We start from the raw sequence: 18,048 nt of genomic DNA, 5'->3' as shown, positions 1-18,048 counted from the left end.
CATGATGAATTCATTGAATATAGTCTCAGAAACAAGCTAAATGCTATTGAGACATATGTTCTTATATGAGTCCATATGACTTGAATGAATCTGTGAAGAAATTAAAAAATATTGGCTACTCATTTCTTCACTATAATATTCGAAGTATCAATAAACACATTGATGAACTAACTACATACCTAAACTTAATCAACCACCCCTTTACAGTTATAGGTATATCGGAAACATGGTTAAACAATACATCGTTCAGACCATATTTACCGAGCTATCACTTCCTCGCATTAGATAGGAAGAACCGTAAAGGAGGGGGAGTTGGTATGTTTGCTTAACTGCTAAAATCGATATAAAAGAGGGAAAAGATCTGTGTATTGAATCTTGTGAATGTATTTTAATTGAAATAATTGAAAAAAAATGTAACAATACGATTGTTGGTATCATATATAGACCTTCCAATTTGAATATAGAACTTTTTAATAGATCACTAGACGATATTCCTAATAGTATTGATATCGAGGGAAAATCATGCCACATTATGGGTGATCATTTTATTGGCTCAACGTGTAGATCAATCAGTTTTAAGCTTGCCATAGTCATACTTAATGTTTTGGAGGACGACAACGCCCTCAAAACGCCCCTGGGAAACCTGTGAACAACTTTTTGTGACGTCACTAAAAGTTATTTTTGTATTACAGAGATAGGAATTTAGCAGTAAATCATTGATTGATGCAAAAGCATGGTAGTAATTACTTATCGCTTTTATACTTTTATTCTTGGATAAGTATGTTAGCTTAATCGAATAAAATTAATTCATGTTATCAACCATGTTTTTTTTTAAACGGATTTTAATTTCGTTTTTCAAGGCCACCTTTCACGAAATTCATAGCCAAATGCCTATCTTGCTGGGTACACGGAGTTATTTTGCGCATGCGTGAGAATCACAGAGTCGATCACCTTGGCCTCTCTCTCGACCCTCCTCTCGCGAGCGATGTTTATTTCGCTATTTAGTATACACGCATTATTGAAACATTCATTTTATTATTTCGTTGTAATTAACTGAAATTTGATGGAAATTCGTCCACATCGTCTTGTTAACACGGGTGTTAACATCGTTTTGAAGAAACTGTTGGACGAGTAATTGGTGTTTGACAATGCCATGGCCTGGAGCTAGCTAGTAGGCCTTTTTAGTAGTGATGACTGCTGGATACGGTGTTTAGTCGCCCGGCCAGAGGTGAGCTGAGAGCGTATGCTCCTTGATGTATCGTTGAGGGTGTTAATGGTAGGCACAATTGTGTTACTGTATTATGTATACACATTATTTATAAGTACGTTTATTAATATTGTTGTGTGCTGTAGTGTCCGTTTCTGACTAACGCATTAATATTAAAATATTTTTTTGTTATTACATGCCGCCCTAGCTAGGCTAGGCAACACTGAATACTAAATATTAGGATTCCCAATAAAATGAATAGAGGTGGATTTTCTCTAATGTAGTAATAAAGGGTATAACAGGCCAGGCCAGGTCTAGTAAGGGGTATTTGAGCTTGTATCATATATTATTAATACAGTATAAATAAACAATTCATTTGTATTTTTACCTACCTACAGGTCTATAATTGGAGTGCAACTATGATAATTGATGGACGGGATAAGCAAATGTATTTATTGAGTGGAATGGAAACGCAAATGTTAGAGTCAAATTATAATATTAAGGTAACAGGATACTGAGCATTGCTATTTTAAACTGTTGATCAAACCTACTACTATACATAATACATTATACTAAATTATTATTTTGTTTTGAGGGCAGATAAACATGTGCTTATTCATTTTCCTTTTTTCAGGTGAATAGAAAGATGCCCAGCGTACTTTATAATAGATGCTACTTGGATCATGCTTGCACGATACATATGCAGTATACTAAGACACCAAGTATAGAATGAGCGCAGACAATTAAAATTACAGAACTAAATATTTATGAAGAATAGTAAAATATGCATAATAGAATGCTTTAGACATGAATGCTATGGTTACAGTCATACTGTAACTATGGTAATGTACTACCAGACAGTACACTAGTAGTAGCAGTGCATCATATAGTGTTTGTTTTTAACCATCTAAATGGGTCTGGGTATATAAACAAATAAACCACTACTGTACTTCTTTTTTTATTTATTTAGCCAAATACTATGTACAATGGACATTTATGAAAGAATCCATCTCTTGAATATGATGGAGCTGGCTGGTGTTGATAGAATTAAAATGTATCACTCAGGTCTCAAAAGTAATTTATGTCCCGTTTGAAAAATCCTGCTTGTTCCAAACTCATTATGATACATTTGTTCAATAAAATTCATTCCACACACTATTTCTGCCATATAATTTGTTGATGTTTACAATTTTATTACTAAGTACTATTACAGTTCTTCAAAGTCATCTCATGTACTGTTGATTCCATAAATCTGCAAAGATAAGACCAATAAATGGATGGAAATGTACTATTATTTTTATTCAATCCTACCTAGGCCCTATATAGTATTATATTTTATGACTTGGTAACAAACAGAAAGAGGTTATTATTTAATTACAGTACTAACTAAACTATAATAATCCTCTCTGCCTCACCTCTGCTCTACTTTAATTATTAGTATTATTATATTACTATATTAGTCAATAACAAAAGTCAGAGCCAAAAACAAGTTCAACACAAGCTTACCTTTTTTATTTACGTCGCCTTTTACATACGTCTACGCCCGCGCCTTGCCCACTTCCTGGAGGTTCGTCGGTGGACCGGCGACTTCTACTCTCTTGTACTGTAGGCCATGGAGTAACTCTATGTGTAGGCCTAGCCTAGTATAGTACTAGCGAATTTAGAAGAAACTATAGTCTACTAGACCTAGCCTACTTTGTAGTCTGCGTGAGTGGTTTAGTGTGAGATGTACAAATACACCCTTTCTTTTTTTCACGTACAATCTTTGCAGACATAACTTTTTATTGATTTGTGAAATATCGATATTTTCTACGACTGCAGCAACAGGGAGCTTGCAACACGTGAGTTTCGTGTAGGATGGGTTTGTTTATTTTGTTTACACCACACAGTCCGCGAACGAGACAAGGCGGTGATTGGACTGTATTAAAATTCATTAACCAATCACAAAACGACTACTGCCGTGGCTACAACCCCGGGTGTTTCAAACTGTAAATTTGACGATCTCGTACGTGCGCGGTATAGAACGTTCATAAAAATTAAGATGGCGTGCCAGTTGGTCGGCCATTTTGCGGACGTTTTATACCAAAATTTAATTTGTTTATTTCTCAAGTTCTACTAGGTATTTGAATCTAATTTTTTGTGTGCTGTTTATTAACATTAAAAGGATTCATACAAAGTCATTTTTGTGAAATTTTAAAGTCCTTTCATATCCATTTTAAGCATGCATCGACTGATTTTGTAAATGATTTTCTAGAAGTAATGATGTTGCATTCCTTTTACCCATCGATTTCAAGACCCACTAGAATACAAAACAACACATCTTCATTAATTGATAACATTTTCTCCAATACACTTTCTGAACAAATGTTATCTGGTATACTAATCTCAGACATATCTGATCATTTACCAAATTATCCACTCCGTGCCTGACAAGCATATTAAAGTAAAAAACGGTAATATAGAACCTTATAAATTTTTTATTAATTTTTTATTAATGTTGGTCTCACGGTACGAGACAGTATTGAGCCATCAACGGCAAAATACTCTAATTACCTGCTAAACAGGCAAAGTAATTCTATGTTTTTCTACCATGTAAATGAGGAGGAAGTGTTAAAAGTGATTCAATCACTTGATGCAAACAAAACACCTGGTTTTGATGATATTTCACCAAATGTAGTCAAGGCAGTTGGTGATGCTATTGTAAAGCCCTTGACTTACATATTTAACGTATCTCTTCTCTTTGCAAAAGTAATTCCCATATACAAAAAAGGGGACCGTCATTTAGCCTCGAATTATCGCCCGATACTACCAATTTTCTCTAAAATCTTTGAAAAGATAGTCCATTCCAGATCGCATAATTACTTCAAAACTTACAATATACTAAATGATTGGCAATACGGCTTCCGAAACAATCATTCAACCTCCCATGCTATAATTGATTTGGTCCACAAAATACTAAAGGCATTTGAAAATAAAGAGTTCGTAATTGCCACATTTATGGATTTGTCAAAGGCATTTGACATTATTGACCACAGTATATTACTAAACAAGCTATTCCACTATGGTATAAGAGGTGTTACACTAAAATGGTTCAGTAACTATTTAAAATCACAAAAGCAATATGTTTTTATAAATGGTACTTCGTCTAATATTAAGGAGACTAGTATTGGTGTTCCACAAGCCGGGTCCGTATTGGGACCTTTGTTGTTTCTTGTATCATCATCATCAACAGTCAGACTACAAGCTTTCTCCAGCCACAATGGTCCTTGGCTAATTCTGACATCTTATCAGAGGTAATCATGCCATCTTCATCCCCCAAAAGCTGTTGGATGTATCTCAGAGTTGGTTCTCTGCCTTCCTGGTTTTCTTTTCCCATGTTGAGGAACATACAGAGCGTACTCTTTGCATGGTTCGTCATCAGGCATTCAAGCGCGTGGCCCAGGAACTTCAACTGGCGGGATCTAATATTTTCCACTAGCGATCTGGTCTTGGTTAGGTCATAGATAGAAGCATTTGACACCCTATCTGTTCTCTTGATATTTAGCATGATTCTATAACACGAAGTGCCAAAGACGTTGATTTCACATTTCTTAGAGACGACCCAACACTTGCAGCCATACACAAGGACAGTAACACAGGTTGTTTTGTAGAGCTTTACTTTGGTGGAGATTGGGATGTTAGAACATCTCCACAAACGTTCTAGCTTCCAAAATGCTGTCCAGGCAAGACCCTTTCTTCTTTTAAAATCCCCGCTGCTAGATGCCATCATGGAGCCGAGGTATTTGAAGTTGGTTGCATGGTTGATTGCATTTCCATAAACTTCAAGTGGGGGCTGTGAACAGCAGTTGAATACCATATACTCCGTTTTAGGGGCACTAATGATAAGCCCTAGGTTAGCGGCAGCATTGGCAGTTCTGGTTAGCTGTGACTGGGCACGAGGTATTGAAGACTCAAGCAGGGCGATGTCATCTGCAAAGTCTAAATCATTTAGGACTGGATACCTTCTTGATTTTCGTGGGCCTGAGTCGCATTCTGATGACCGAAGCAGCAGATAATCCACCAAGATAATAAAAATAAATGGAGCCAGTACATCACCTTGAAGTACTCCAGTTGTTACACTAAAGGAGTTTGAGATGCTACCATCAACCATAACTGTACTGCTAGAATTGGTATACAGTACCTGAATAGCATTTACCAAGGGTTCTGGGATGCCATAGTGACGTAGGACTGTAAACATCACTGACCTATTGATCGAGTCGAAGGCTTTCTTAAAATCAACAAAGGTGATTATTAACGGAAGTTGGTAGTCTCTGAAGCCTTCCATAATTCTTCTCAAGATGTGTATTTGCTGAGCACAGCTGCGGCCTGGGCGAAAGCCTGCCTGGTTCTTCCAGAGCAGCGGATCAATGTGAGGCCGAATGCAGTTTAGAAGGATTCTGTTGTAAACCTTCGCAGCTATTGACATGAGAGAGATGCCCCTTTTCATAAGTGACAGATCACCTTTCTTTGGCAGTGGGATGATGACATTTGTCACCCACTGTTTAGGAGGCGACATTTTTTAGTACACCTCCGAGAAAAAGGCATGGATGGTATCAATCATCTGGTCACCACCTCCTTGGAGGGCTTCTGCCGTAATAGCACAATCGAGGCCAGCTGCTTTGTTGGTTTTCATAGCTGTAATAGCTTCTGCAGTTTCTTCACGTGTGGGAGGGTCAGTGCAGATTGGAAGATCGTCACTGGCAGGAGCAGGTAGATCTGATGGGGCCAAGCCACTGTCATTATTCAGAATGGAGGTAAAGTAGTTCTTCCACTCTTCAAGAAGGTGTTCTTCGTTCTCTGGTGGCTCGCCATTCCTCAGTTTCACCTTGACATTTTTCTTGGTGTTTTTCCTGGACAACGTGTGTATTATGTTCCAGGTGGTTGAGTACTGCCCTCTCTCATCAGCAATTTGCTGGTGAAGACTTGCAGCCTCATCGTCTTTGTATGGAAACATTATTTGGGGCAGTACATATGATAGTACACTAGAATCCCTTCTTAAACTCCAGAAAAAGGCTGCTAGAATTATTCTATTTAAAAAGCCATGGCAACATTCTGAGCCACTGTTTAAGCAATTGAATATACTTAAAATAAAAGATATCAACAGAGTTACCATCTTAGGTTTCATGGCCCAGATTAAAAGTAATGTTTTACCCAGATGAATCCAAATGATATTCAAAAGAAACGAAAATACTACCCATAATCTTCAAAATATTTGTAACGTAAAACAACCATAGTCTAGGTTAACGTCTGGTCAACATTTTATCATACACGGACCGAAACTATGGAACGAGCTCTGTAGAAATCACTTAGATATTGTTAAAAAAAATTATAAAATACTAAAAAAATATGTAAAAAGAGACGTTTTATCGAATTACAGAACTTAAAATGCTTCACTCATAAAATATATATGCATATATTATGCGTTGTGTTGGTGTGTGTGAGTATACACACATAGCCTGTTTTATATTATATGTATTCATACTTTTGCTATAATATATAAAGAAAGAATTCACATGTACTGGAAGTAATAAACTGAATATTTTCTTTTTAAGAAAAATAAATGTATAAATAATCATGTTAGAAAAACACTCGCTTTATGATGATGAACAACTCTAAAATGTATAGGAAATGTTTTTTTTTTTATTTTATATCTATTATGTTGTGTTTATTGTTTTATGTTTTTTATGTAAAAGGGTCCTGCGAAAACAGAAGTGTGAACTTCTCTATGCAGGATCCTTGCCATCATTTATGCTATGAAACTATATTTATAAACGATGAGTAAATAAAGTGAATTGAAATGAAATATTGAAATATTATTGCGCGGCCTAAATAAATGTTAGACATATTTCAGCACTAACATCATATTAAGTTCTTGTTCTCTTTTCATAATAGCATAATCTTTTTCTATGGTCAGTTTCAAATGTATGCGTGCATGGCGTTTGTTGTGTCAAAGTGACGAGTTCAAACCTAGTTCTACTTTCTTTCTCCCTCATTTTTTGTGTCTCGCGTATCTCTAAAATGTGTAAACATACATTTCATAAACTAAGACCCCATTTACACTTCAGCTTTTAGCGAGCCCGAGGCCGGCTCGAGGCCGGCTCCGAGCCAAAAGTGCACAAGTGTAAACACTCTGGGAACAACCGAGCCGGCCTCGAGCCGGCTCAATTTTGAGCCTAGTCTAGAGTAGGCTTCGGGCCGGCAATTGCGGGCTTCGGGCCGGCACTTCGTATAGTGTAAACACTCGCGGTCATAAAATGAACGTTCTGGGTCAACTATAGTTTAAAGTTTACGAAACTTACCGCTGTACCGGAAATGCATGTATGTAAAATATAAACAAACCAAAACGCGCGAAGTTTCCACAAAAATGGCCAAAAGACGAGAAGTAACGTGGGGGGAGGAAGAGGTCTTGGCATTGCTGGCAATATGGGGGGAACAGAAGATACAAAGCCGGATGGATGGTAGTGTGAGGAATGCTACTATCTACCGCGACATCAGCGGTCGGTTAATTGCACGAGGCATTAATCGATCCGCTGAAACCATAAAAAGAAAGTTGAAGGCCCTGCGTGCATCGTACAAAAAGTGTGCCATATTAAATACCGTAATATTTTTTTATATATCTTTTTTACTATCGACAACGCTACTAAACAATAATATTAACTTTTGAGACGGTTGGTGGCGCACATGAGCGGATATGACGTGAATGTAGCGAAATCGTACCATATCGAGCACTCTTCCGCGAGAGCAAGTGTAAACACAATAGTAGGGGCCCCGAGGCCGGCTTTTTGGATAAGTGTAAACACATTGCGGGCTAAAAAGTAAGCCGGCGTCGGGCCGACTTCGGGCCGGCTAAGAAATCGTCGATGAAGTGTAAATGGGGTCTTTGTTAACATATGGACATTCAACGATGTCAGAGTTGTGCAACATAACTTACGCGCGATTTTATGAATTTCAATGATTGATCATAGGTTAAAAACGAAGTCATTTTTAGTTGACACTTAATAAAAGTTAACTATCAGCCCATTATTGCTAAATTTGTCAAAATGGCTGACCAGTACTGACATGCCCCAGAGAAAAACTTATTACTATTAATAACAAGAAGATTGGAATCGCCTCTCATCTACCCATCGTGATGCAAGAATAAAGGAAACGCCTGACCAAAATTAACTGTTTGCTTAAACGGAAAGCAAGCAAAAATTAAAATTACTGGAACAAAAATAAAGCTGACAGTCCAGGCAATCTATGAAAAAAAAGGGGGTAACCCAAAACAAATTGCAATAGTTTTCAAACCTTTTTTATCTGATTCAGTACCTAATAGGACACTTTCTTTTCAAAATCTACCAAAATCGGATTAGTGGAACATATAATTTAGGGGTCATTTGAGGTCAAATAGGTCAAATAGGTCAAATTTGGTATTAATCAGTTTTTTCGATATAACATGACTGGTATAACATATTTTATCAAATGAAGTATCATATAATAGCTATTTCAATTATCTATCTAATGATAGCAAACTTGATATGTTTACATACAAACATGGTATAGTTTTTTGGTGAAAATTGTATTTTTTAACAATTTTTATCAAAAATTAAAATTTTTCAAGAATTATATTTTAGTAAAAATGTAACTTAATGACATATTTTTTAATCAAAGTTTTACAAATATTTTGCCTATAATATAGTTATGTAAAATTTACAATATCAAAACTGAAACGTAATTTTGTACGGAATTACAGGCATTTAAATAGAAACACTCAAAAGGTCAAATAGGTCAAATTTGCTAATAATCACTTTTTTAGATATAACTTATGACTGATTTAACATATTTTATCAAATAAAGTATCATATAATAGCTATTCTAATTATCTATCTAATGATACCAAACATGATATCTTTACATGCAAAAATTGTAAAGTTTTTGGGTGAAAATTGTAATTTTTTTATTTTTTATCCAAAATGACAATTTTTCAAGAACTATATTTTAGGGAAAAATGGAACTTAATGACATTTTTTAATACACATTTTTACCAATATTTTACCTATAATATAGTCATGTTAAATTTACAATATCAAAACTGAAACGCAATTTGGTACGAAATTACAGGAATTTAAATAGAAACACTAAACAAATTTGAGGTCATATGTTACAATGGTCCAAACCAGGACAAAACTGCGATTTTTTCTGTCAAAGTTTTCTCAATGGAATTTTCCACTCAGAATTTTCATCCAAATACCATATATAATCTTTGCCGGAGCCATGCTTACTTTTTCCCCAAATCCAAGATGGCGTCCAAAATTCAAAATGGCTGCCAAAATTATATAAACTGTATTCATAATGACTATGAAATGTTCTTTCCCCACTTTTTAAAGTGGATACGCCATCCTCAGCATGTATCTTTTAATTTAAAATGTTCAATCCAACAATGTCCTCCAAAATTCAAGATGGCCACCAACATTTTAAATGGCTGCTAAATTGACTTTTAATTGACATTTAATTTTTCCTATTAAATTGCCTTTCTAAACTGTTTAGATGGTTATGTCATCCTCAGCATGTCATATTAAAATTAGCATGAGACTCAAAATCTAAAATGGCTGCCAAATTCTAAAATGGCCACCATATTCATGAATTATGTTGGGTAAGAAGGGACTAACATTTCCTTATTTTTAGGTTTATCGAAAACCGAAACCATCCTATTGAACATAGATATCGAGAAATGTTGAAAATAATGAGAATTTGTAGTAGGGTAAGTCTAAACCTAAGTAAAACCTTGATAACATGATAAATATGACCACCCTATTAGTATTTTATAACTAATTATTGATAAGTTTTAGTGAGGCAACTCGTTTTTAAAAAATCTCGAAACCACAAGGTTCCACCTAGCTAACACAATGTTGAGAATTGTTAGTTGGAGGTCTCCATTTCAATTCAAGATTTATAAGAAAGTACAGAGACCACTATCTAGAACACAATATTGTGTAACCGGGCATTTACAATTCATCGCAGGCAAAGACGAGACCTCTCCCTCTAGAAAACACATTAGAAAAATGTTAATGGTCTTTGCCCTAAAGAAATCTTGAGAGAATATCCTTCAGTAGGTTCTATGCTGGTTTCCCCCTGAACATTTGACCCCAGAGGAAATGTCTGGGGAGAAAAACCAGTAGTAGATGTCCAGGTGAAAAATTTACCTGTGGAAAATGTCCATGGGAAATTGTGCATGGAAAAATGTCCCTGTTCCCAGCCTGTTCCCCCTACTGTACTGTAGTAAATAAATGACATAATATTGACAGTTTAGTGGGGTTTATGTTTTTAAGCATGTTTTAAGTAATATTGAAAACAAAAGGCTCTATCCAAAACAAAATATTGAGAATTTTTAGTAGGAGTCTCTGTTTTCATAATTTCACAGTAACACCACCCTCTTGAACATAATATTGTGAACTTTTTGTAGGGAGAGGTCTCTATTTCCAAAAACCCGAAAACAGAGACCCGATATAGAATACAATATTAAGATTTTTTAGTAGAAATCTCTGTTTTGGAGATTTCTTGAAAAGAGAGACCACAGTGAGCTTTTCAATATTGTGTTAGGCTGTTCCCTGTTTTTAAGGTATCTCAAAACCCCTACTGTGTTTTACTGACAAAAACAAAAAACATCATAAAATATAATATTGAAAACTTTTAGTGGCAGTCTCTGTTTTTGAAAACCGGAAAACAGAGACCCAGTATGAATACAATTTTTAGTGAGGATCTTCGTTTTCCAGAAGTCCTGACAATATCAACCGCCCTATTAAGCTCTGTCTACACTATCAAACTTTATGTGACAAATAAATGTGATGTGCCCAAATATGGACATGATGATGTCATATCACTACCATTATTTGGGCACATCAAATTTTTTGTCACATAAAGTTTGATAATGTAGACAGAGCTTAACACAATATTGAGAATTTCTAGTCGTACCTCTGTATTTTTAAAGATTTCTTGAAAATAGAGACCACAATATTGAGAAGTTAATGGTAATATGTGTTTTTGAGATTTCTTAAAAACAGAAACCATGTTACTATACCCATATTAAACATTTCAATGTTTTATTTTAAAAGGTGGTCTTGTTTTTCAAGATTTCTTAAAATCAGAAACATTTGCAAGAACACAATATCGAAATGTTTATTGATGATCTCTTATTTTACAAAAATTTCTCGGACGGACCCTAGAACATAAGATTGAGAAGTCTTGGTGAGGTCTCTGTTTTTATGGGGAGTCTGTGTTTCGAGATATCTTATGGTCTCCGTTTTTAAAATTTATATATAAAACAAGCATGAATGTGCGATACTCGGTACAGCAAAAGAAGCTGTAATGACGTCATAAGACGGGATGTAACGTCACATACACATCAATAACCTCGCTACCAAATACGGCTATATTCCCAAAAGTTACGTCACATAACCGGAAATGGCATAATTACGGTAAATTATGAAATCTCAAAGTGATTTTTTGCTATTATTTCAAGGAGAAGAAGTGACGTCACAATATCATAAATAGGTTTTACTGTATATATTCTTATTCTCTAAGTCTAGACCTTTGAAATGGCACCAAACACAGCTATACTGTATTACGACGAAAATCATTTGGCACCAAGGTACCATCTTCGAGACGATGGCTGCATCCGGGTTTGAAATTTAAAAATCTGGCTCTATAGCTTTGAGGACATGTCCCTGTAGTATACCCATGCCAAATCCCAGCTCAATACTACAACGAATAAGGGAGAAGTAGTTTATAGGCCTTCATTAACACAATATTTAGAAGCATATTTCATGAGCTTTCATTTGTTACCCAACAGTTCTTCCAAACACTTATGTGTAAAATATGTGTAATTAAATTATGCACATTTAAAAAAAAAATAGATTTATTATTAAACATTTTCAATTTTGTGGTCTTTATTTTCTAGCCTCAATGTTGTGTTATAGGGTGGTCGCTATTGCCAGGACTTCTTGAAAACGAAGATCCCACTAAAAATATTTTTAATTTTGTATTCATACTGGGTCTTTGTTTTCCGATTTTCTAAAACAGAGACTGCCACTAAAAGTTTTCAATGTTATGTTCTATGATTACTTTTTTTTGTTTTTTTTTTGCAGTAGATTAGCATTTTTTATGCACTTTAATTTGATACGATACAGTTGGTTTGTTCATTTACATTTCAAAGAATAATTTAACCCGAAAATGTATTTTAAAACATTGTTGGGGTCAAAGGTCAGTAAAAGCATTTCCGGTCATTTTATGGGTAAAAGTTGTGTTAGATCAAATATAAATATGTATATTCTGAACAATTTAACACCAAAAACAAATCTCTATGACAAGTGGTTGTCAAGATATAAGACAACCACTTTTCATAGAGATTGTTTTTGGGGTCAAATTAACCTGTAACAGTTGAGATATTCTCTCCTAAATTAGTTGCATACATATCTTACTTAGGTCCTTGACTATAGGCTAGACTAGGAAGAAAATAATATTTTTTTTACCAAAAAAGTGTTAAAAATATAGTTGCAAAAATATACTTTAATCACATGTAAATGTGATATATTTGATATCATCGGAGTAACTACCATCTGGTACAAAACATCATAGTAGATAGTATATTAATCTTAGTTTATATCGGTAAATATTGATTATTACCAATTTTAGACATATTTGACCTCAAATGACCTCTAAAATATATGTTCCACTAAAACGATTTTAGTAGATTTTGAAAATAAAACACTCCAATAACTGCAGAATCAGAAAAAACAAGTTTTGAAACTATTGCAATTTGTTTTGGGTCAATCCACAGATTGCCTGGACGATGATGGTTGATGAAGTCGATTGGAACAATTAAATAGACAATTATGCTGTAACAATGTTATGAAAACCGCCTTTCCTTTTTATTTTAATTGAAGATGGTTGAATCTAACATTATATTTATAATTGACTAAATTACACACATACTTTTGATGGCGATCCTTGAAATCATAATAGATGTATTTATCCGAACCTTGATATAAAAGAAAACTGGTTTTGCTTCAATTGTACTGGAGAGATATTTACCTTATAACCATTATCTAGATGACAATGAATTTAAATTTGCTTTGTATTGTTTGATAACACAATTAACTACAATAGACGCTATCAACTCTGCTATCCACCACGACAACCTAAATATGTCAAATACCGACTACAATAGGTTTTTTTCATGTAAAATAGTGTATTTTTCTATTTTGCACTTAAAAACTCACATATGTTTAACCAGAATTATGAAGGTATTTAATTCATTTTATTTCAATCTTTCAAATTTCACCATTATTCCCCTCTCTGAAACGTGGTTTATTGTTGATCAAAGTAATTTAATACATTTAAAGATTACACGCCATGACAGAAGAAGTGGCAGAGTGGTTTTGTATATTCATAATTCTATTTCCTTTAAAACCCGAACATATCTGAATTTAATTAAAAATAACTTAAATATTAACGATCATTCTGAATCGATATTTCTGGAAATCATTAATCCTGACTCTAAAAATATAATTGTTGGAAATGTGTACTGCGCACATAGGACGGACACAGATGTATTTATCTCAGATCTTAATGATACCTCATCATTCACATAAAATATTGTTGATAAAGAAGATGTTAGTTATGTTATTATACTGTAATTTTTTATCCTCAATTATATAATTATATACTCTAGGTTTATTTTTATTTTTTTAGTAATGTGTTTTGTTGTGGGTCCCTTCGAGACAAGTTGTAACTTTTAGAAGGGATCCATGATAATAATGACTATACCAATTACTGCTTTATCTATGTTCACTTTAATATTTTTTATGTTCATTCATTATTATCTGAATAAATGTTATCTGAATCTGAATCTGAAGATAAAACTAACCCGGAACTGCTGACACCGACTAAATCAGCTACTTCGGAGGAGTCCCAGCCTACAATGCCATCGTCGCCGGAAGGGCTAGGCCAACTCCAAAACCTACTAGCCGACGACCCTCAGCTTATTTCGATAGTGGCTTCATCGATAAGCAACCATATTTTATCATCACCAGTACTTTTCAACAAGATTGTAAATGCAGTATGTGAAATTAAAGCACTAATTTCGTCTATTAGCAAATCTATCTGCGAAAAAGTAAGTGACACTGTTTATAATAGCGTTGCCCTGGCGACATTGCAGTCTTAAAAGAACATAATAACACACTGACTGCTGTAAACAACTTACTTAGTAATAAAATAGACGATCTTGAGCAATACAGTAGAAGGAACTGCCTCTTACTACACGGTGTCCAAGAATCATCACTCAAAGAAACCGACAACCTGGCGCTTGACATAATAAAGTAAAAAATAATGAATAACATCGAATTATGCGATCGATCACATCACTTGGGAGGAAAAGGATACATCACGGCCAATCTGCAGCCAAATTCAAACCCAGGCCAATAATCATCAAATTTACATCCTATCGCACGCGCTCTGAGGTCTTCCGCAATATCATTAAAACACTCTGGATACTTAGTAACTGAAAACCTTACATCCAAGCGCCTAGATCTTCTCCGTAAGGCTAACCTCCATGAAAACATTGAATCTGCTTGGTCCATAGACGGTAACATTTACTGTCTATTGAAGAAAAACAAACAAATCTGAATCTGATATCCTCCACCTTCTTTGAAATGTATCAACTAAGAGATAAGTACTGTACTTTCCTCTGTTCTTGATCAAATTATTTAATCAAATTAACTACTGCATCCAGTCTAATTGTTGCTGAACATTGAGACGATTTGTCAGCATTTAATTGAGCATTATTTTCAATCATTCTTAACTATTTAACTTATCATCGTTTTTGCTTGAACACATTTTAACTACAGTATACGCTGTTGCCATTCCTTACAATTAACTATACCGCTATTGCCATATTGCTGCATAATTACTTTATGACATTTTCATATTTCACATCACATATCATTTACTGTTGAACTTTTTTACCTTCAATTTATTTTTACCTGACAATTAACTTAATTTATCATTGCTTATCATCTGTTCTGAATTTATTTTCTCTTTATCATCTATTTTTGAATACCTAACTTTTAACTCATATTTTTCTGCAATTATTGATTCTTGATTGAATTGTTTCAATCATAAATGTGTTGTATATTATCTACATACTTTAATTGCTTTTTATATTGATTTATATTGACTTTTATATTGATTTTTATTTTTTTTTTTTATTTTATATATTTTTTATGTCTTTTGACCCAAACTCTGACCGACTATCTAACACATTTTTACTACAAATTTAATGACCAAAACCTCTCTAAATATTACAATCCCAGTCAGTTCCTGACCAATATTAAATCTCACGAATGCTTTTCCACTATCCATTTTAACTCAAGAAGCATTTAAAAAAATCTTGACCAAATCAAACAACTTCTAGAAATAGTTAATCACCAATTTGATATTATCGGTGTTAGCGAAACTTGGCTCAAACATGACAACCCTTAATAGTCCAACTTCCCAATTATCATTTTGTTTCCAACCACAGAACTCATAAGGACGGTGGTGGGGTTGCCTTATATATCCGTGATGGCCTTGAATATTTCCTTAGAAATGATCTAACTCTGCAACCCTCTACCTCTGAATCTATCTTTATTGAAATTGTAACACATAACCTAAAAAATATTCATGTTGGAACCATTTATAGACCGCCCTCCCTAGACCGAAAACAATTTACTAATGAACTTGACTCTGTACTTTCCTCTTTATCAACAGAAAACAAGATTGTCTATTCTTGGAGATTTCAACATCGATATCCTTAAATACAATACTGATAACAATGCTCGTGATTTTATTAACTAACTTTTTAGTAATAATTACCTTCCCTGTATCCATAGACCTTCCCGTATCAGTAAACTTCTGCCACTTTATTAGAAAACATTTTTACTAATCAGATTGAATACCAAAACATAAGTGGTCTACTTTATTGTGACATTTCCGATCATCTTCCTGTCTTCAATATTTCTCTTCTCAACACTTCCTTCCCTAATCTTAATCCAAATAAAAACTATACTTTTAGAAAATGTAACTTTACTTCACAGGCAAACTTTCGTCTTGAAATGTCCACCCAACAGTGGATTGATGTTATTAACACTGATGACCCAAATAAGGCTTATTCACACTTTGAACTTAAATTAAAATCACTATATGATAAACACATTCCTCTCCTTAAAAACGAAAAAAAAAAATTTATTAAAGTCATGGATGTCTAATGGCCTACTTAATTCAATTAAACACAAACATAAACTGTACTCTAAATTTATCCATTGTCCCACCCAAAAAATGAAACAGCCTTTAAACAATTCCGTAATAAATTAAATACTACAATTAAAGCTGCCAAAAAAAATCATTTTCATAATACGTTTCTCCAACACAAAAATGATATTAAGGCAACTTGGAAATCAATTAATTCCCTGCTCAATAAATCAAATAATACACATACAAATACTTCTTTCAATTTTTCAAGGTGAGTTGAGCAATGTTTCCAATATAATTTCAAATGCCTTTAACAAATATTTTGCTGAAATCGTCCCTTCACTTGCTAATAAAATTCCCAATAGTAACAGATCATTTTTATAGACTTCTTAACCAACCTTACCTTAACTCAATATTCTTTACTCCAGTCAATGAGGCCGAAGTTTTTTTTTGCTCCATGTTTACTCCTAAATCTTTAATTCATTATCATCATACCCGTATTAGTTCAAAATTACATATTCCAACCCATAAAACCAACCACTTTCAACACAAAATTAGGTATTCCGGACCCAGTTTTTAGAACGATCTGACACTCCCCATCTTAAACTCTGTTTCTAGTAAATCATTTATATCTAAACTTAAAAGTCACCTTATTTACAAATACAGTATTAACTATTCTTCGGTCATCTTTCTTATCTTTTTTTATTTATTTATTTTTTTTTTTAATTGTCTGTGTCAATGATAGGTACCCCCTCCACAAGATGTGTTTTTCATCTTTCTGGGCTTGTACCTTCTTCTTTCTAAATTTTTTTTTATATATATTGTACATTTATTTATTTATTCTTTCTTTATTCTGCAAACACTTTCAGTACTAGTGCACTGATTTTCCAAAGTGGTACAGTAATTGAAAATATAACAAACATAATAAAATAAAGACAAAGAGTAATTGAAATATACATTAAAAATAGCAATCAGTTTTTTATGACATTGAAATCAATTTTGTAATATGAAATGAGTAAATAAATGTTGCTTTGAATTGAATTGAATTATCAAAAGTAACAGAAGAGAACAAGAAATGCTATGTATCTGGGGACAACTTCGATTTACTTTGTGTTAATATGGATAAACATATTAATGACTTTTTGAATATGTTCTATATGAACAATATGTTTCTCCTAATTGGAGCATACAGCATATAATACATTTTCAGATAAGTATACATACAATATTCAAGTCAAACCATTTCATTACTCCAAAAACAATTGCAAAAAAATGTTTTTTGATGTATTACAATAAAATATGGTCTCAAAAAGGTGTCAAATGGGTCAAAATAAATATGTTTATATTTACACTTTCTAAACATATTGTTGACCTTTGACAATTCAAATTTAGGGGGAAATAGGGCATGGATGAGCAAGAGATGCTCAGTAACTATATAGATTCAATTAAGGCATATTTATACACAAATTTTCATTAAATTTGATGTGCATGTGCGTTATGTTGCATATAAAGTTTATGAAAATGAACATAAAGGGTCT

At 33.7% G+C, this 18,048-nt stretch overlaps 1 protein-coding gene and 2 long non-coding RNA genes across 4 annotated transcripts in view; 1 reads left to right on the top strand and 2 right to left on the bottom strand.

Moving 5' to 3' along the window:
• LOC144838055 (uncharacterized) overlaps positions 1–2,365 on the top strand; it is a 65,884-nt gene extending 63,519 nt beyond the window's left edge. The window contains exons 2-4 of one of the 2 annotated variants that reach the window (XR_013611610.1): positions 1,176–1,276; positions 1,606–1,710; positions 1,842–2,365. This is a non-coding gene — a long non-coding RNA (uncharacterized LOC144838055). Of the gene's footprint in view, positions 1–1,039; positions 1,277–1,605; positions 1,711–1,841 lie in introns of those variants that run through there. The other variant, XR_013611609.1, reaches the window with a different exon arrangement.
• LOC144838020 (uncharacterized) overlaps positions 1–18,048 on the bottom strand; it is a 147,293-nt gene that overhangs the window by 102,577 nt on the left and 26,668 nt on the right. The gene's annotated exons all lie outside the window — the stretch shown is intronic.
• LOC144838063 (uncharacterized) lies at positions 2,153–3,428 on the bottom strand. The gene is made up of 2 exons (XR_013611618.1): positions 2,714–3,428; positions 2,153–2,459 (listed from the first exon to the last, which is right to left on the bottom strand). It is a non-coding gene; the product is annotated as an uncharacterized LOC144838063 (long non-coding RNA).

This window comes from Antedon bifida, chromosome 3 (assembly GCF_963402885.1).
Source record: "Antedon bifida chromosome 3, ecAntBifi1.1, whole genome shotgun sequence".
NCBI lineage: Eukaryota > Metazoa > Echinodermata > Crinoidea > Comatulida > Antedonidae > Antedon > Antedon bifida.
Note: the sequence above shows the minus strand (reverse complement) of the source record. Positions and strands in the feature narration are given on the sequence as shown.